Here is a 21,974-nt window from a genome sequence, read left to right on the forward strand (position 1 = left end):
ACTGTGCCAAGTTGAAAGTTCCTTCTGATATAAATCCACGCAAAAATGTTGTAAACCACTGGATTTATTGATAGCAAAGATCAAATAGGTAAGCACTTTCATCCTTCTGGGCTTCCTCAGACCTTTAAACAATTTCATTCAAAACAAAGGTCAATATATACTAATTTAAAAATATGACCACGTCCTATACTAAATTTAAAAAACGATTACACTAAAAACATATATTATTTAACTAATAAATATCTCCAAAGTAAAAATATAAAACATGAAGATACACATAATTAATAAACTGTATATAAAATTCATGTATAAAATATAGCTTATAAAAAACATGCAAGTTTATCTGACAGTAAGCCTCCTATTTTTAAGGATAGGTTTAAGGGGGATCTTATCGTTAAGTCCTGGCTTATGATCTGCTCTAAGTCTGATAATCCACTGTAATTCCATCCTTTCCATGTAGTTCCGTACATCCCCACCTCTAATACTAGGAATGTTGACTTGCATGACCTGAAACTTGAAATTATGCTGACTGTTTGTTTCTAAAACATGTTTGGATAGGGCATTGCATGTAGATTGTGTGCGTATGTGATAAAGGTGCTCCCTAATCCTTTCACTAAACCGCCTGTCCATTTTACCTACATAAAACGCTGGACAGGCTATACATCTAGTTAAATAGGTGACATGTGACTTGTTACAATTAGCATGTAACTAAAACCTAAAGCTTTGAGAGGTGGAAGGATGTATGAAATGAGGATTACTGTCTAAAAATTTGCAGAAATTGCAATGATTACAAGGTAAGGTGCCTATAGCAGGGCTATCGTCTGTACTCCTGCTTAATTCCTTCGGATAACATAAGAGCCTCTGTAAGTTCAATTTATTCCTAAAAGTGAACTTAGGATTCTCCCCCACCATCTTCTTGAGCTTAGGATCGACAATCAAAATACCCCAGTTTCTAATAAATACTTCTTTGATTCTATTGATATCCTGAGTATAATTAATGGATAATTTCACTACAGAATCATTAGAAGTCTCTGAAGGAGGTAACTCATTCTCCACTGGGGTTTGATGGGAAAATAGGGACGTGCTATACTATCTCTCATGTTATGCATCCCTTCAAAATGCATGGTCACCTCATTTATCTTATATGATCTCTGTAAGAGCCTATCGCTCAAATCAGATAGTTCATGAATAAATCCATCATAATTAGGGTTCATTCTAGATGCTCGCATGGCTTGTCCTCTGATTAAATTCTTAAAAACATAATTGGGGGTGCATACTTTCTCTGTGTAAAAGTGAATTTTTGTAGCATGCTTTCCTATAAACCCTCGTATTAAGAAGCCCATTTGGTAACCTTTCAATATAAACATCTAAAAAAGCAATCCAATTATCTGAACTATTCACTGCAAAATTCAGAAAGTGTGATAAGCCGTTAATCTCCTCAAAGAATTCTCATAGGCCTTCATCTGTCCCTGTCCATAAAAGAAACAGGTCATCTACAAACCGAGTATAAAAGATGACATGCTCTTTAAAACTATTTAATTTAAATAGTTTGCCTTTCTCCCAATCTACCATGACCAGGTTGGCGTAGCTATTGGCACATGAAGTGCCCATAGCCACGCCATCCTTCTGAAAGTAAGTCACTCCATTAAACAAAAAGATGTTCTCCAAAATTATTTCTAACAAAGCACACAGCAAAATCAACTTGTATCAACATGTAGTTGGTATTATCTTGCAGGCATCTAGAGATGCTTTCAATCCCATCTCAGTTTGGGATCACTGTGAATATGATTGGACATCTAGAGTTACCAGTTTATAATATGAGTCACTAGGTAATGTAGTCACTTGATTATAAAGAGCTAACAGGAACTGTTTTGTATATTTTAATACATACGGAAATGTATCTACTAAGGGTCTAAGATGTTTTTCCAAGTACAAAGACAAAGGCTTGGTGACCCAATCTCTCCCTGCCACAGTAGGTTTCATGGGGGGATCCAGAGGGTTTTTGTGGACTTTAGGTAGTCCTTGGATAATGGGGATCAGAGGATTTGACACAGATAGAAAATCAAACAACTCTTCATCTATGACTTCACTAAAAAGTAAATCTTTTAACACTAGAAAAATTCTGTTAACTCGGACCCCTATCTCATCCATCTGTATTATATCATAAAATCTAGAGTCACTTAACATAAGAACCATGCTTTGTTGATATTTAGTAGTATCCATAACCTCAATGGGTCCCCCCTTATCTGCAGGTCTAATTATAATATCTCTGTCATCCCTCAGTCTGTTCATAGCTGTTCTTAATTTAGGTGTAAGGTTACCATGCCACTTCCTTTTTCTATTTTCATGGTCTAACTTGTGTAGATCATCTTCAATCATCTTCGTGAAAGCATTAAAAAGGGGGTGTAAAACAGGTATATAGGTACTCGATTTTTTAAAAACTGTTTTGTCCATCAACTTGGGATAATTTCTATACTCTAACATTAATTGAACATTACGAGTTAACAATTTAATATCAGTTACTAAATCAGTAATGTTGCTCTTAGCTGATGGAATAAAAGAAAGACCCTTATTAAGGATTTCAATTTCTTCTACACTTAATTCTCTCTCCAAGAGATTCCAAGTTAATGTCTCGGTATTCTCTCCCACATTTTCTTGTGTGGGTCCAGTATACTTCCCCCCCCAAGGCCTTGCATTTCTGTCTGCCTCGGCTCATTGATCTGTTCCTCCCCCCTCTGTGAACCTCGTTGATTGGGAAAGGAGTGTATCAATTGACACCTCTCAGTTGGCCTAAAGGAGAATCCTTCCTTCTGACAGATGGATCTGGAGCTGAGTTAGATATAATTCTAGCACTAACAACTGTCTCTCTGGATTTGTGCGACATAATTTCAGTAGTTATATGCTCATTAGTCTCATCCTGTACTCCTACATGCAAATTGGAAGTACTGGATATTAAACCCTTAGCTGGATCAAACACATGTACCCTATTACCACTATCCCCCATATAAATCCGCACATTATCATTAATTGCACTATTCGCATTGTCATGCATATTCACATTGTTTAAAACATTTGAAACTTGCATATGGTTAGTATTAACAATCTGTGCATCAACATCATTTAACATTTCTCTATTATTAAGTCCAGTTCATACATAGACAGAATTTGAACTATGTCTATCTGCCTCATTCAGTCTAACAGAATCTACTCTAGACCATGTGAAGACATGTCCGTTTTTAAAGCCTACGGTATCTCTTTGAATTTTAGAGCATTTCTGCTCGAGTAGTTTCTTTTCATACAGGAACACATTATCAACTAAACGTTCAGTTAATTTATCTACCACAGTTGCAGGAAACTTGGCAGCAACAGAGTGTTGTGTATTTTTGATCCTATCACGTAGCTCGAGTTCTTCAGGTAAAAAGAAGTCATTTAAGAGTGTCATGTATTTAACACTCACCTCAAGGTTGAGTTGCTGCCATTTGCACAAAAGTTCAGGATACATAGAGCCAGTCTTGGGCATCTTCAGCACTCGTAAACCTCTTGGCACTATTTTGACAACTGGACTCATTCTATTCCTGCAGCCAAATATTACACACTTAGTCTATTATGCATAAATTCAAGCTTAACCCCAAAACAGAGAGTGATGTAATAATTTTGTCTGGTATCCACTAGAAGGATTTTACTAGAATGTGGAAGTGAACTACAGGAAACTTATAATGTTTAGTTGTTTAAGTGTATTGGGGAGAGGGGAATAGATGTAATCATCATCATCATCATCAAATTGAACGACACACTTTTTCCATTTTTTACATGGCTTCAGGGTGTCACATCAACTGATGTCACCTCTGAGTTCAGTTCGACCCTCCTTTCTTCTTCAACAGTCATTCCTGGCTGTTGCATATCTTCTCTGATGCAGTCCATTCACCCCTTTGTTGGATGTTCTTGTTTCCTCTTGCCTTTTTCCTGGCTCTCCCAAATCTGTACTGCTTGATAAGCATCTTCCTTAAAATCTTTCTGCCTTTGCTTTGCAATCTGATAGAGTTTCTTTGTGCCATTTACTGAGTCACTTTCCAGAAGCTGGTAAGGAGCGTTTGATGGACATATGTCATCTTTCTAAAAAGTGTAATTATCTTTGTCAGCATTATTTAATGTTTATTTTAAAATAATACTTGCCAAATTCATTATTCACAGAGCTCTGTCATGTCAGATGATATAGCAGTAGAATCTGCTGCTATAGTCAGGGTGTTTTTGGTGTAGACACATAGAAACAATTATCATAATTACAAATCATGGCTGCCTAGACACTATATTGCCTGTTTTGCTATCTTCTGCATGAGCTGTTTAAGGAGTCGATTTCTTTCTTTCCAGTCTGCATAAGAACTTCATTATATTCGACACACGCTCATTATTGAATGCTGTCACTGTTTTAATTTTGCCATTCACTCTCACGCTTTCTGTCAAAAAAGTTCCTTTTCATATCTCTCTTGAGGCTTATCTACTCTGTTTTCTAATAACATCCTCTTGTTCTTGTATATCTTTTTTTAAGATTTGTACTGCAGATATTAATCTCTTTTTTAATTTGTTTGCACTGCTCTGGATAAAACAACGCACAATTTTTGCAGCTCTCTTTAGCTGTCACTCTTTTCATGATTATATCTTGTTGAAAATGTTGTTTCTATATCTGCTTATAATACTACTGGCAGTAGAGTTGTATCAGCAGCTGCCTTATTTTCTACAGGATATGCTTTTTCCTGAGGCTGACTACTTTGCTTTTCACACTGCTTGCTTATCTACAGATCATTTGATATGAGTACCTTGGGTCACTTTATATTTCTATTGTTGTAACTTCATCCCCTGCAAATATGTGTTTACTTTACAGTTTACTGCTTGCAAGATGTCTTATTGTTGGATCTACTTTGGAAGCTTGAACTTTCAAAACTTTGAACGTCATATGGTTGAGACCATAAAATTGAAGTTTTGAAAAGTTTGAAACTTCAATCCAAAAAAATAGAAACAAATTTTTTTATGTTTATGCAGGGGGCTTACCCCCCCCCCCATCACCCTGCTAATTAAATATACCAACTGCAAGATCACACTACAGTGAAGAGAACCGTACATTTTCCCATTCCATGCTGTACGACGATCTACATTTAAACCATTCATAGTTTCAAAACTTCAATTTTATGGTCTCAACCATATGAAGTTGGAAGTTTTGAAACTTGGAGCTTCTAAAGCAACCCCCTATTTTTGCATTTGTGTATTGAATATTAGTGACACATTTTGAACCATTCCTTTCGCCTTTTCATTCATATCCTATCTCGTGTACTAGCTTTACTACCTACCTTTGTGCCATTACCAAAAAATGCAACCTGTTTGTTTCAGTTGTTCTGCAAAGTCAGTTACGTAGACATAGAAAAGGACCAGGACCAACAGTGACCCCTCAGACCAGGCCTAACAATGACCGCTCTGGTACCTCAGTGGTGAAAAAAATCTCTTTACCTAAATAGACTAGGTTAATACTGTAACAAAGTAAAGCTGTCCTTTAACTTATTCAAATTTTGAAGAACAAACAAATGAGCATTTACCTATTTATACCACAAGAGCAATTTCTAATGTATATCCCAGTCAATAAATTAGGAGTTTCTGCTTGAACATTGTGTTTATCAGTTATAGGAGTGACATATAACCTGGGTATAATGACAGTAAGAAAAAACAAAGCTTGTTTCTTGATCTTCAGAAAATACCAATCATCTACATTATTTGATAAATTTGTCTTGAAGAATACCGGTAAAAAAGAAAACAGTCTAGTAAAAATGTTTTGTTAAAAGATTAATGGTTTCAAATATCATCAACTCAACCCTAGTAGACTAATTTAATTAAACAGATTTAGTCCATTCTTCTGCTTTCCTTGAGTCCGTATTCGGAATTTCAAGGAAAAATAAAGCTGTATAAAGATCGATAGATCGATTTACAACTCATATTTGAGTCTCAAGGAGAAAACAGCCAGTAAAAGAGAACCCCACAGTAGTATTTTTAACACATTATTCTATCTTCTGTCAGTGAAAGCAATGAACTATACATGCATTTATGTATAGATCTGTATAGATCTGTCTGTCATTAAGGCTGACATATGTTTTGCTGGCACACTTTGGTCAACAATTCAGATGGTGGACAATTGTGCAAGATTACTACAGTACAGGGACTGGGGAATATCCCCTTACCCCAGTGCTATGTGATCTCAAAGTTAGAATATTTCAGTACATGGGCATGCATGGGATGCTTGTTCCCCTAATAAATGTAAATAAAGTTGAATACTTTAAGGTTATCTCCAAGAGCATGCACATTTCACAGTCATGAAGCTTGCTTAAAAGCAAAAGCCCTCGTCTGTTTATTATCTTTTATTTTTCATTAAAGAATTATCACTTTCTAAACAAGTCGTAATTGATTTCTTTAAAGTCTCAGAAGTGCTTGTCTACAGTTCATATTTCTTTTTTCCTGATTTTAAGGAGTATCAGACATCAACTTTATTTCTTGCAAAGTACCAGGTTTCCCTACAATTTGTTTTTCCTTATGGATGTGAGACACCTTACCCTCTAAATCTGGTAAACTGTTGAACCTTACTTCAAGGATCTGTTGATCTGTTTATATATATATATATATATATATATATATATATATATATATATATATGTGTGTGTGTGTGTGTGTGTGTGTGTGTGTATCAGTACAGAATACACCCAAACAAAACAACAGCATTAAAAATTCACAAACTGAAAAAAACAATTATTTACCAAATGTCTTAAGTAAAAATGGAAAAAGGAATAAAATTCTAGCCATTAATTAACAATGACTTTGCAGCAAGATTTAAAGGCGTAAAAGTTAAATGAATAAACAAGACATATATTACTATGGATTCATATTTCATGATAAAATATTGTGGTGCATATTTCTGTTTATTCATATTTTGGAATGAATAATCTATATGACAGTTGAATCATGTGGGCTTTGAAAATATGTTTTTGGGTAATGCCTAAACCCTAAGGTCTGTGAGTACTGCACGGAAGTTCAGTACAACACCCATTTGTTTTACTGAACTTCGAGTAAGTGCACTTTTGATTAAGTGCACTTTCGCTGCAATGAGCATTCCATGCACTATTTTGTATTAGTGAAAATTCGATCTAGTGTATAGAACCCATATATATATATATATATATATATATATATATATATATAAATATATATATATATATATATATATATATACCTGCACACACACACACACACACACACACACACACACACAGGAACTGACACACATTCATATGTGTGTGTGCATAGCTGTATATATGTATATCTATCTCTCTCTATTTAAATATATATATATTTTTTTTTCTCATAGAGATATATATCCATATGTGTATATGTGTGTGTGTGTTTGTGTAATACTAACTACTCAAACTCATTGTGCTCATTTGCACTCAGAGCGCTTTGGCATGTCTGAGATATCTATACCTCTATCTGCATATCAATATAACAATATATGCCTATGTATATATATTGAGAGAGAGAGAGATTCGTGAGTGTCATTCAGAGGCTCACTTTTGCAGAGCTTGTTTTTTAGTTACTCAAGCTTCATTGCGTAAGAGACTTGCACCTTTTCACTGTCTGCTTATTGTATTCAGGCACAGTGTGGATAAACCTGCTCAAATTGTACTGTTTGGTCAGAACATCCTGCTGAAACAGCAAGACTTGTTTTAGCATTTTACTGAATGGCTTTTTATAGGGGTTGCTGTGATGTAAAACAGAGAATCCTAATGTAAGGGGTTGGAGCATGAAGGCTGCTACATGTGGAGAAGAAGTGGCTGGTCATCCCGCAATGTATATATATATTTTGTTGTTTTTGTTTTTTTTTTAGTGTGATGCATTTGCAAAGAACCTTTTCGATTTCATGCAGTTGCAGCTAAGCAAGTAATGTTCAGAGGGCATAGTTTTAGTAAGAAGTAGTAGGACCACTTTTGTGCCCACATCACCCTTACTAAATATAATCAACTTGGGAGTTGTTTCACTCTGAGGCAAGAAATAAAAAAAAAACACAGTAGAACCTGTCAAGTTTCATCATTAGCAAGTACTGGTGTGTTTGTATAATTATGAAGGGAACCCCATATAGGTTCATACCTTTAGTACTGGTATGTTTGTATAATTATGAAGGGAACCCCTATATAGGTTCATACCTTTAGTACTGGTATGCTTGTATAATTATGAAGGGAACCCCTGTATAACTTCTTACCGTAAGTACTGGTATGTTTGTATAATTATGAAGGAAACCCCTATATAGGTTCATACCTTTAGTACTGGTATGTTTGTATAACTATGAAGGGAACCCCTATATAGGTTCATACCTTAAACACGGGTGTGCTTCTATAATTATGAAGGGAACCCCTATATAGTATCATAACTTCATATGAGCATGTTGGCCCACAGGACCATTTGTAGCCTAGCCACAATATCACGAGTTTACCAAGACATAAACTAAAGCAGACCTCTACTTACTTTTGGCCCCTTAATATAAGGACTATAAGGGGATGTACTTATGGTTGCTCATACAGTCCTCAAGGATATGCTCAGAAAGGGTCATTGACCTACTCTGCTTTACTTCCAAGGGTTGTCTGTTCCATAAAAGAGTTATTTTCTGCAAAGTATATGTATCCCAGCAATAGAGCTGATTTATGTTTTGATGGTCAATTAGGTCTCTTTAGTGGGTGTGTAGGGTGATATTTGTTTATAGATGTGTTGGAGGTTGCACAGGACTAGATATTTTTAGGCTTTACTGGCAAGGCAGCAGCCTTCTCTCAGCAGTGCTTTAAGACTGTCAGAGCAAATCAAGGAGGACAAATTTGTTAGGGTCCAGGGTTTAAAGCTCGCTTATGTCCTTGTTTATGAAGTTCCTAATGATGCACTCCATCACCTTACAGATAAGGCTGATGACACTGATAGTTCTATATTTACCTGGTCAGTCACGGCTCCCTTTTTTTTTGAAGTGGCCTATCATTCTGGCATCAATCTAGAGGAGAAGGTGGGATTGAAAAAAACATAACATGGAGTCATTCAAGCAGTGTTCGATGCTGACAGGAAAGCAACTTGACAGCTGTCAGTGTAGCAGCTTTTCAAAAGTGAAAGCACACAACAGTTTTGATTCAGTGGGAATACTTCCTTATTTTTATTTATATATTTAATGTTTGATAACCAGGATCGAGAGATCCCATGAGGACTCACTCCAACAAGGTTGTGAACCAGTTGCTTGTAGAACATGGACGTTAATGATGCCATACCGTAAATGCATGAGATACAGCAATACATTATTAAATAGAAATGGAGAAGAAATGAGTGCAGTAACTATATATTCGAAGAAAATTACAGCACCAAGTCTCAGGGACACGGACTAAAAGCTGTTTATTGCTGAGTGCATAAATGTAAAGCAAATGATATGTAATCTGATTAATGATAGAAAACATCAGATGGGTTTCAGATGACTTCTAATGAATTCCTGATAGAAAGGTGGCACATTCTAGTCCACTGTATACACAGAAATGTTGTGAATGCCTAACTGACAAAGATGAGCTCTTTATCATTAGATTTGTCATTGCCAGCTTGATTGAGAAGTGCCATCCCTGCTGAAGGTATAATTTCATCAACCAGTCTTCTGTCATCATGCGTTTCACTTTCCCGAACATGTAGAAACCTTGGAGTTAGAATGGTAAAGTTCAGTATGGAGGGTCATGGAACCCTTGCATGGAGCTGGTATTTTTCTCTCAAAATAATTGTTTTGTTTTACTTTTTTATAGGTTATTAGTAGAAAGCTAGTGTCATGGGGTCTGTAGATAAGCTGCCAACAGTTTACTTATATAGGTTCATAGATTAGTACTAGGCTACCTGCCCTTGCAAGCCATTTTAAACCTAGCCAATTATCCCTTGTGAGACTCAAACCCTGTACCTTGTGTTTGCATGGCAAACACCTTAACCATTAGGCCACTCTCCAAACCCCACATATCTAGGAGAAATGTAATTTGTCAGATTAATCATGAAATAAATAGATGCATTATTATTAATATTATTATTGTTATTGTTATTGTTATTATTATTATTATTATTATTATTGTTATTATTATTAATATTGTTATTATTATTAATATTATTATTGTTGTCATCGTCATTGATTTTATTATTATCATCCAGAAGGAGACCATGAAGTATATATGTCTTGAAGGGCTTTTACCCTTCCATGGAATTAAGACTTTAGAACCATATGACCTGAACTTTGTAAGGTATTGCTTGCCACATCATATTAAAACAGAAAGAAATAATAATAATAATAATAATACGGTAAAATAAGTTCAGGCAGATTCAGTCTGTATAGTCTATTATTCATTAAAAAGTAAGAAAAAGTTTGATTAAGAAGCACTTTAAAGTATGTCTTTAATAAAATCTACAAAGATGATTTTTCACAACTGATGTTTGAAACAGGATACTTGTTTACTGTTAACTTCTTAACTCATTACATTGTGTTCTTTAATGAATATTTCCTTTCTCCTAGGATGTCATCACAACTACTTACTGTCACTTGGCTAGACGACATAGTATGCTCATACTGAATATCTGAACTCCATCTGTGGCCTCATGGTCCAAACCCTGCCTCTGCCGTGTCAGTGTTTATAAGTAACCTGAAAGCAGAAGTGTTAGGGACCAAAGTGCAGGTAAGTTAAACTTATTCAGCATCAAAATTTGAATAAATGTCACTAGTGTGCAGTACTACACAGTCTGAGAAGAATTACACAAGAGCAGGCTTTTGGTTTAATTAGGTTATGCACATACTAAATGTTAACAGGAAAGGACCAAACATTGTGTTATGTTTACTTGGGTATCACCTTTCTGGTCACCCAAATTACTTAAGCATGAATATATGTTATTTTATGTCATATTTAAATGTTGGAAACAATCTGTACCTTTGAAAAAGCATTGTAGTGGCATGCAAAATATTGAGTAAAATTTGTGGTGTGAACGTTGCTATCTTAATAAAACTCTCCTATCAGTGTCTCTTCTAATGCAGCATTTGGTGATATTTGTAAAGGAGCAACCCCATTTACATTAGTTTTAGGTTAACTAGTGTACACAGTGCCCCATTTATACTAATAAGCAGTACATAACAGGGCTTTGTTATTTGTACTAGCACAAATCCATAGAAGAATTGTTATAGACGTCTATTATAATGATTACCAGCTGAAGGCAATTCGATATCACAACTTAGTAAAAATTGTTACTGGTGTCTGTGCTCCTTTTGTCTAGTAAAGTATTCATGTATACCCTAAAGCAGTGCATAGATGAAACATGTACAGAAGCATATATGATGTTTCTCGTCTTAAATAAAAAAGGTGGAGTTGTCCTGGATGTCGTCTAACAGACTGGAGCCCTTTACAAATAAATGCACTTCTTACACTGACAGCATTATGGAAAATAGACAAAATAAGAACCAACACCACATTAAATTCACTTTTATACTTGCTTATTATTTTAATGTTGTGATATAGTTGCCTGTACATTTATTGATGCAGGTTAAAGCCCTCCAGTTATTTTTATGCATAAATATTGTGATGAACAGTGTATTTGTGGAACAGATGTTATTTTTAGCCATATGTATGGATTCCAAGTTAAGAAACAGTAATAGACTGCAGTGTCATGCATTGTTACTGACAACAGTAATTCTACATAGTTGGGCAAATCGCAGTTCAGAATAATCCTAAACTAAGCCAGTGATTTATAAAATCACAGAATACATACAGCTGGGAATGACAGACCCAAATAATCCTAAAATAATGTAAGGATTTACAGGGTGAAAAACAAAACTATGCAGCACATTAGTCTTGTTCTGTTTTCAGAATATTAGACTGCTTAAAGTGTCTTAGAATTGTAATTATACTGTCTTACAATAAGTATTAACTCAGTCACAAAAAAAAATGAAATGCAGCCAGCCTTTGATTTCTCCTTAACTTCAAGACCATTTTGCCAAATTTTACAACTCTCCTTTATGACATCAGAGGTGGTGTATTTAATAAGTGTGTGAAGCAAAGACCCTGCCTAGGGGTTATTAGAGATTGCCCCTTCTGTCGGGGACAGTAACTTAGTTTAATTCCAAATTTGACAAAACAGTCCAGTGATTCAACAGGAATTGTCTAATTCGGCCATGATCCATGTATCAGTTTATATAATGTTAGGTTACATAGAAAGTTTCCAGATAAAATTTTGGGATGGATTGCTTTAAATCTGTGCCCTAACTTCATCAGTCTGGTTCCTGAGTTAGTATTTATTATGCAGGCAAACATTGCCATAAACTTAATGAAATATAGTCTTTGTCAGAGACCAGAGTGGTCATTAATATGTTATGAGATAATCTTAAAAAGTATTTATTTTAATTTTTCCCAAACATCTGTGGTAAAACAGCATGCTTTTGACTGGGGTACTGGGTCATCTTATCAACAGATATGTGTGTTGAGATGGCTAGGTTTTCAACACTAGAATCCAGTGGTATAAGTTAAAGAAATCATATTGTCCCATTGAACATGTGTGCGTGTGTGTGTGTGTGTGTGTGTGTTTGTGTGTGTGTGTTTGTGTGTGTGTGTCTGTGTGTGTGTGTGTCTGTGTGTGTGTGTGTCTGTGTGTGTGTCTGTGTCTGTGTGTGTGTGTGTGTGTGTGTGTGTGTGTGTGTGTGTGTGTGTGTGTGTGTGTGTGTGCGTGTGTGTGTGTATGTGTATATGTCAGATGTACTGCAAACTAGATGAAATAACTAAATACATAACACGTCAGATGAAATTGGATCCAGAAACAGGACTATATCAGGATTCAGATGCCATTACATCACAACTACGATTCATATCTGTATAGCTCTGTATGATATAAAAATGGCATTTTTTTCTGTCATTGGAAATATGTCATTAAAAAGTCACGATGACCCAGTGACCTTTAACACTGGGCTGTCTGTAATTCTTTAGATTCACTGAAGCTCTCAAAGGCTTCTTTCAAAGGATCAGTTTTCGGATAATGTCCGCATCCTGAGCCTTTTGAAAATATCAAGTCAAACAAATGCTAACATTTATTGAGTGAGACAGGTAGCTCATTCAAAAAGAAGTCTAAATATCAAAATTGTTGAGAATAAATATCTTTAAAGAATTAGATTCTGTTTGGGTCTTAACCTGGATGTTAGAAGTTATAATAAGCACTAAATGTTAACTTTCTTTATAATGTTATACCCAGCATACAATTATCTCACTAAATATTCAGTATAGATTCATGCTGGCAGAAATATTTTTATTCCCTTCATAACAAGAGAGGCAATTCTACCAGTGCTACCTGATTGCTTTGATACATGCTGAAGTGTAAGAAAAAATGTAACTATTTGTATAATTAAGTATCAGAGCAGAACTTTCATGGTTACTGTACTTAAGCTCATATTCTCCAAGTTGCCTTGACTTTAAAGAAAGAATTAAAAAAAAAAACAAGTTAACAGAGTTGTGATGTTCAAAGCCACTTGAAGGTTCTATACACTCCTGTAAGAATATTTGTTTTAATTTCTAGATTATATGTTTGCATGAACTTAATATTTGTTTTTGAGTAATAGTTGGATGGTTTATGTACTGTATGAAATGACTTCATTATATGGTGGTGAAAACGATTCACTTGGAATGGTTGCATAAATGGTATACATAAAGCTCTGAAAAGGGTACAACATATGTATTCTGCTATTTCTCCCCTTTTTTTAATGACTTTTTTAAAAAAGAGCAAGTTTTCAGACTCACCTGATATTTTCATCCTTAGTGTTATATGCTTAATATATCCATGGTTGTACTCCCCCGTACTGTTATATGCTTAATTTATCCATGGTTGTACTCCCCCCCACTGTTATATGCTTAATATATCCATGGTTGTACTCCCCCCCCTACATGATCATTTAATTATTCATGGTTGTACTCCCCCCTACATGATCATGCTTAATATAGCCATGGTTGTACCCCCCCCTACGGTTACATGCTTAATATATCCATGGTTGTACTCCCCCCCTACTGTTACATGCTTAATATATCCATGGTTGTACTTTCCCCCCTACATGATCATGCTTAATATATCCATGGTTGTACTTTCCCCCCTACATGATCATGCTTAATATATCCATGGTTGTACTTTCCCCCCTACATGATCATGCTTAATATATCCATGGTTGTACTTTCCCCCCTACATGATCATGCTTAATATATCCATGGTTGTACCCCCCCCTACATGATCATGCTTAATATATCCATGGTTGTACTTTCTCCCCTACATGATCATGCTTAATATATCCATGGTTGTACTCCCCCCCCCTACATGATCATGCTTAATATATCCATGGTTGTACTTTCCCCCCTACATGATCATGATTAATATATCCATGGTTGTACTCCCCCCCCCTACATGATCATGCTTAATATATCCATGGTTGTACTTTCCCCCCTACATGATCATGCTTAATATATCCATGGTTGTACTCCCCCCCCCCCTACATGATCATGCTTAATATATCCATGGTTGTACTTTCCCCCCTACATGATCATGCTTAATATATCCATGGTTGTACTTTCCCCCCTACATGATCATGATTAATATATCCATGGTTGTACTTCCCCCCCCCCTACATGATCATGCTTAATATATCCATGGTTGTACTTTCCCCCCCTACATGATCATGATTAATATATCCATGGTTGTACTTTCCCCCCTACATGATCATGCTTAATATATCCATGGTTGTACTTCCCCCGCCCCTACATGATCATGCTTAATATATCCATGGTTGTACTTTCCCCCCCTACATGATCATGCTTAATATATCCATGGTTGTACTCCCCCCCCCTACATGATCATGCTTAATATATCCATGGTTGTACTTTCCCCCCTACATGATCATGCTTAATATATCCATGGTTGTACTTTCTCCCCCTACATCATCATGCTTAATATATCCATGGTTGTACTTCCCCTACATGATCATGCTTAAAATATCCATGGTTGTACTTTCCCCCCCTACATGATCATGCTTAATATATCCATGGTTGTACTCCCCCCCCCTACATGATCATGCTTAATATATCCATGGTTGTACTTTCCCCCCCTACATGATCATGATTAATATATCCATGGTTGTACTTTCCCCCCCTACATGATCATGATTAATATATCCATGGTTGTACTCCCCCCCCCTACATGATCATGCTTAATATATCCATGGTTGTACTCCCCTATATGATCATGATTAATATATCCATGGTTGTACTCCCCTATATGATCATGATTAATATATCCATGGTTGTACTTTCCCCCCCTACATGATCATGATTAATATATCCATGGTTGTACTTTCCCCCCTACATGATCATGATTAATATATCCATGGTTGTACTTTCCCCCCTACATGATCATGATTAATATATCCATGGTTGTACTTTCCCCCCCTACATGATCATGATTAATATATCCATGGTTTTACTTTCCCCCCTACATGATCATGATTAATATATCCATGGTTGTACTCCCCCCCCCACATGATCATGATTAATATATCCATGGTTGTACTCCCCCCCCCCTACATGATCATGATTAATATATCCATGGTTGTACTTTCCCCCTAGATGATCAAAATCTTCCTTTCCTTCTTTAGTCTATTAAATGTCTCATTATACAGTTTGTTAATGTTACTAGTTATAAAACACATATTCTGATTCAAATATGTTAAATTCTAATTGTGGAATTAAATTAGAATTCATAGCCTCATAGGTGTACGTGTGCTCAGGTCATAGGCCATGTTAGAACACAGATTCACATTTACAGAGTTTGCTGAATGTCCAACCAGGTATTTTAGCATGAATATTACCTGTTATAAAGTCTATTATTTTTTTTTCTTTATCAGAACTTTTACCCTTCTATGCCTTCAGTCATAAGCTTTTATTTTGTTCTTGTGACATCCTTTTCTGAAAAAAATGGATAGTTGGGAAGACACACAGATATCACAAAGTGGATACAAAGCACAGTATACCCAATTTCAGTTTATACTGCTAATGATAATAATAAAAAAAAAAAAAACAAAAGCCAAAGTCAGGCACATGACAGACTTTGACTTCTTTAGCCTAGTTATACTTAACTCAATGAGTTGAATTAATCATGGTAAGTAATCAGTTTTCCTATGGTCACCCTTGCTTTGGTGCATTTATATTATATAGAAAATCTAACAAAAATTATTAAAAAGTTTTATTTCATTTAAAAACATTCTATTTGAAAGAATGGGTTTAAGAAGGACTCTATCATTGAGCCCTTTCATCTTATCTGCTGTCAGTGTCATAAGCCACCTTATTTCTGAGGTTTGTGTGTTGTTCACTAACACCCCCCCCCCCAGCCTTCATTGTCTCTGATGATCTCTATCACCAGGAACCTGAAGCAATGAGCTTGACCGCAAACCGAGACATGCTTAGCTAGGGCATTGGTTAAAACTGCATTCCTAATATTCTATAGGTAATCCCTAATCCAGACTGAGAGCAGATAAGGGGAAAGGCTCAATGATAGAGTCCCACTTAAACCCGTTCTTAAACATAGAATGTTTTTTAAATAAAATAAAACTTTTTAACAATTTTTTTGTTAGATTTTCTATTGCTGTGTTGATGATTACATTACTGGTTGTGTTTTTTTATTATTATAATTGTTTTTACACTATCTAGTATATTACAGATATAGAGAGGTTTGTTTCTTTTAGACTCTTAAGTGGCTAATTGATCTTATTTTGATTGGATGCTTCCCTTACAGAGAGAAGTAGATATTTGTTCTGGTTCTTATGTAATTTTAGAGTCTGAAGAAGTGGTGTTTATCACTATGTAAGCGCCAACTTCCTAATAAATGTATTATTGTTATTCTATTTTGTTTGGTACCTTCACCATTGGATGGTCTGGTGGATGCTGCTGTGGATATTTCATTTATTTTTACTTTTCCACAGGCCATTGACTCATGCTGCAACCCTCTTTTATGTTTTTTGTATAATGGTTAAAGCATTTCCTCACAGACATAAAGTACAGGGTTTGATTCTCACCTTTAAAGGAAAAGTTGGCTGGGCTTAAAATTGCCTCAGGTGGCAGCTAACCTACTGCGTACCAATGAACCCCAGACCAATTTCCCTAAAGAAGTTAAAAACTGTTATAATAGTAGTTCATGACACACTTTAAATGCCACTTTGAACATGCATGCCTCACTAGACAGATAAGCTGAAAATAAAACAAATGGTGAAATACATCAAATTATACTGTGCTGTAAGGGCTGAAAAGACATGCACCTCATTCAGAAATCAATTGACATGTCAAAATAATTCTCCGCTTTCAACCAATCCTCAACTGGAAAGTTGTGCTACAAACTAGCAAATTGAAGGATTGCAATAAAAGGAGATAATAAAGCAGACAGCTTATGTGATTTACCTGCATTAATTAACGCAGATTTGTTTGATTTATAGATTATACTCAGGCATTGGGAACAGCCTATGGATGGAAGTTGCCTAAGCCAGCCCTTTGTCATAGCATACAGTAGGCGGAATCTTTCCGAGGGGAAACTTGTGGCTGTCTCAGGGAATGTTGAGATAATAGTGGGATGAAGTCCATCTACCAGCATATTTAACCAAGTTTGAGAGGAACCAAAAATTCTAAGCATGGATGACTTATATGCTAAAAGAAAAGTAGACACTCTGTGCCCTTCTTTTTCTCTAGATACATGATGGATAAGATCTGAACACCTTAGTTTATTTAGAGTCCACAGAAATTTCAACAGACATCTCTAATTCCACTGCAAGGCTAGCCATCTGGTGGTGTAAACCTTGGCTGTAGATGATTGTCAGTGTTAAAGGGACACCCTGACCCCATGTGCAAAAATTTTATTTTATTTATTTTATTTTATTTTACATTTGTTGACCGGGATAGTCCGACTGGATACATGTCCATTTTCAGTGGAGTCCCGGGGAGAAAAGCTCCAACAAGGTTAAAATGACATATAATAAAAGACAGAAAGACAGCAAGCCAAAGGACAGAAAACATATACATAGTTTTTAGAGAGATAACAGTGCAGCAATAGAAGTTACATTTGATTACATTCATTGTATTCAGGTTAGTAGACTCTTGGTTGACTAGGACAAAAATTGCCCATATCTGTGCAGAATTGCTCATGGTAATCTTAGTCCGGGTTCATACAAGGACATATCCAATGCGATTTAAGGTGGATTTCAAGTTCTTTTTTGAATAAAGCTAGTGATGGTAAAGACGTTAATTTATTTGAAAGAGAGTTCCACACCTTTCCAATGACATTAGAGTACAGTCTATCCCCACCTATGTTATGGGCCTTGCTAGTTTGTATTAGGAGTTTGTCAGATGAGCGTAGAGAACTAAGGTTGGTGTAGGGGTTAGTATGTTTTTTAGAGCAGGGGTGTTCTCTGGGTGTTTCAGGATTTTAAAGGCTTCTAAAAGTTGATATTTCAGGAGAAGATTCGGGAGTTCTAGCCAGTCAAGTTTTTTCAGGTTAATACAATGGTGTGTTCTGTAGGGCAGGGCAGTGATGAATCTAGCAATGTGGTTATAACAAGTGGAGAGACGATTTAGGTCTGATTTGTTAAGGTTAGTGAGGATGGGGGAGGCATATAGTAGGGTGGATAGAAGGTGTGAGCGGGCAGTGGCTAGTCTAGCGGCTGGAGTTAGGAAGGTTTTTAATCTATATAAAGACCCTAGTTTTTTGTTTACCGTTTTAATAGTTTGGTTAATGTGGGTGTCAAATCGGAGTTTATTGTCTATATTTACTCCTAGTAGTTTAGCGTTGGTAGTAGGAGAGATAATAGTTCCATTATTGGATTGGATAGTAAATTGTGTGAGAGGTGTAGGGTTAGTTGGGTGAAAGAGAAGTAGTTGGGGTTTTTTGGGTTTGATATGAGGTGATGGTCAGTTAGCCAATTTTCAACTATAGTAAAGCAGTGTTGGGTGGTTTTTAGAAGGTTGTCAAGTATGGGATTGGAACAGATGAGAGTAGAGTCATCTGCATATTGGATGCAGGTGGCGTCGGGGATGGCTGAGTGCAGGTCGTTTATGAATATTGAGAAGAGAAGAGGTCCTAATATGGACCCTTGGGGTACGCCTATGCTGTTTGGTAGAAGGGATGAAAGCTTGTTCTGCCACATAACTGCTTGTTGTCTGCCTACAAGGTAGGCCTGAAACCAGTTTAGGACATGGGTGTCTAGGTGAAAGGTTTCTAGGGTTTTGAGAAGGAGCTGGTGGTTTACCATGTCGAAGGCTTTCGACATATCTAGAAAGAGGGCAGAGGAGATATTTTTGTTGTTCCGATGATGGTTGATTTTTTCGGTAAAAGAGAGAAGGGCAGTTGTCGTGCTATGATGGGGTCTAAATCCATGCTGACAGTCAGTTAGTAGCTTGTTATGGATGAGATAGGACATTAGTTGTTTATGCACACACTTTTCCATTATTTTGGCAAGTGGTGATAAAATGGCTATTGGCCTGTAGTTAGAAAGTTCAGTGGATGTTCCACCTTTATGAAGAGGTATGACATGAGATATTTTCCATATTGCTGGGATTGTGGACTCAGTAATGGTTCTGTTTATAAAGATTGATATGGGGTAGGCAATGACATCTGCAGCAATTTGCAGGTATTCTGCTGGTAGAAGATCAGCTGAGAGGGTAGTTGGCTTTAGTTTTTTTAGTCGGGATCGAATGTAAGTGGTAGATATGGGTTGTAGATTGAATGATAGTGGGGTTTTGGGTGTGGTGTTTTTGGGGGTGGTGGAGGGAGCAGGTAGCTGGCTAGCTAGTGACTGAATGGTTTCGGTGAAGAATGTATTAAAGTTGTTAGCTACTTCTTCTTGGTTCTTATCAGGTAGAGTTTCTGGAGTGGGAGTGGTGGATTTTCCTGGTTGGAGAAGTTTGTTCAATCCTGCCCAGAATTTTTGGGGGTTCTTTTGGTTTTTGTTTTGTAGGTGGTGAAAGTAGTTTTTCTTATCTAGAGCAGTGGCCTTTTTAGTTTTGTTTCTTATTTGTTGGAAGATGACTCGATCTAATGGTAACTTGGTGGTACGCCACTTGGTCCATGCTTTGTCCCTGCGATTTATTTTGGCTTTGGTCTCTGTGGTTAGCCAGGGTGCTATGTGGGATTTGATTCTAGATACCCTTTTTGGAGCATGAGAGTCCAGTATTGTGAGGAATGTTTCATTAAAATGTGAGACTGCCTCATTTATGGGAAGGAATTTCAATTTTGACCAGTTGCAGTATTTAAGTTCCGTGTTAAATTTAATTGGGTCGAATTTTTTTTTGTTTCTGATCGTTCTATACACTGGCGTCCTAGCATTGGTTGTATTATTTTTCAAAATGTATGTTAGCAAATGATCACTAAGATCATTGGGGAGAGTTCCTGGAGTATATTTTTGGGGGTCCTCCTTGACGAGCATCCAGTCAAGTATGCTTTCTTTTTGCTTGTTATTGCCTAGCCTGGTGGTAGTGGATATAATCTGAGTGAAACCATGGAGATTTAAGGGGGTATGATTGGACTGTGCGGAGCATTGGTTCCAATCAATGTTGACATCTCCCAGGACAATTGTTTTTTGTGGATAGTTGTTATCTATCCAATTTAGAATGGCTTCTAGAGTTTCAATATTGTTCCCTGGGGGTATGTAGATAACTATTAGGTTTACACTTTTTAGTTTATTTAGTTTTATTATCAGGGCTGATATTTCAGCGTTAGCAGCCTGCGGTGGTTGTTTGAGGTTGGTTATTATGTTTAGCATATTTTTATACAGGACAGCTATTCCACCTCCCCTTTTCTTTATACGGTCACCTCTGAGTATGTTAAACCCAGGTGACATTATCTGATTGTCTTTGGTTGATGGTTTAAGCCATGTTAAATGGGAAAAAGGGGTTGTGGATGGATCTCTCACAGGTACTGAATGTACTGTATGACATTCACATGGCGAGTGCCTGCAAGACATTAAAAGTTATTGGATAGCGAAGAAGTAATCATTGTTCAGTAGGGAGAATCCATGATTTTCATTCCTGCAGATTGTCTTCTGTCATTTGCTGCGTTATTCACATATTACAGCTCCTAGTTTCTATGGAAGAATGTGCCATCTCTACGCCTAAATAATGAAAATGTTATGCGTTGTGTAGAGAATCAAGTTAAAAGTCCTTCTCAAAAGAACGAAGACATAACAAGTACATCAATTCCACTTTAACCAGGTTTACCTGGTCCCCGGAAAAATGTTTCCATTCCTGAAATACCTGCCCTATGGACAGGTCATGAAGATCAATAAATCATCCACAAAGAGCGCTGCTCCTCCATCCATGGCTAGGTTGCTGCCAGGTAATTTAGAGCTACCAAGCAATGACCTAAGGAGAGCAACAAGCACCTTAACTACTATAACAAAAAGGAGAGGAACCAAAGGGCATCCTCGTCTAACCCTTTTAAAAATATTGAGTGTGCAAGAAACATACAGGTTCACCCAAACTACCACTCAGCTATTGCGATAATATTCTTTAGAATATCTATAACTATTTATTTATTTATTTATTTATTTTACATTTGTTGACCAGGAAAGTTCGACTGGACACATGTCCATTTTCAGTGGAGGCCCAGGGAGAAATGCTCCATTTTCATATTCAAGCACTTATGAACAACACATATTTACAAACATTAGTAAAAAGAACATTATATAGTACAGAGGCATAGTATTATGTACAGATTAGTAGTAGCAGGTTTGGAATACATTAGTTCATTTCTGACACATACATACAGCATATATGCTTTTGAAGCATATAGGGACAGTATGTGGCAGTAAAATGCTGCCAATAGCTTATACTTTCAATATGTGATGTCATTCC

General features: G+C 36.4%; 1 protein-coding gene across 1 annotated transcript in view; it reads left to right on the plus strand.

The window, feature by feature from the left end:
- CNTN1 (contactin 1) overlaps positions 1 to 21,974 on the plus strand; it is a 1,190,489-nt gene that overhangs the window by 260,371 nt on the left and 908,144 nt on the right. Inside the window, exon 2 of the mRNA XM_044087442.1 lies at positions 10,592 to 10,751. The gene's annotated coding sequence lies outside the window, so the exon portion shown is untranslated. The remainder of the gene's footprint in view (positions 1 to 10,591; positions 10,752 to 21,974) is intronic.

Source organism: Protopterus annectens, chromosome 11.part0 (genome assembly GCF_019279795.1).
Source record: "Protopterus annectens isolate FY-2018-M chromosome 11.part0, PAN1.0, whole genome shotgun sequence".
NCBI classification, from domain to species: domain Eukaryota; kingdom Metazoa; phylum Chordata; order Ceratodontiformes; family Protopteridae; genus Protopterus; species Protopterus annectens.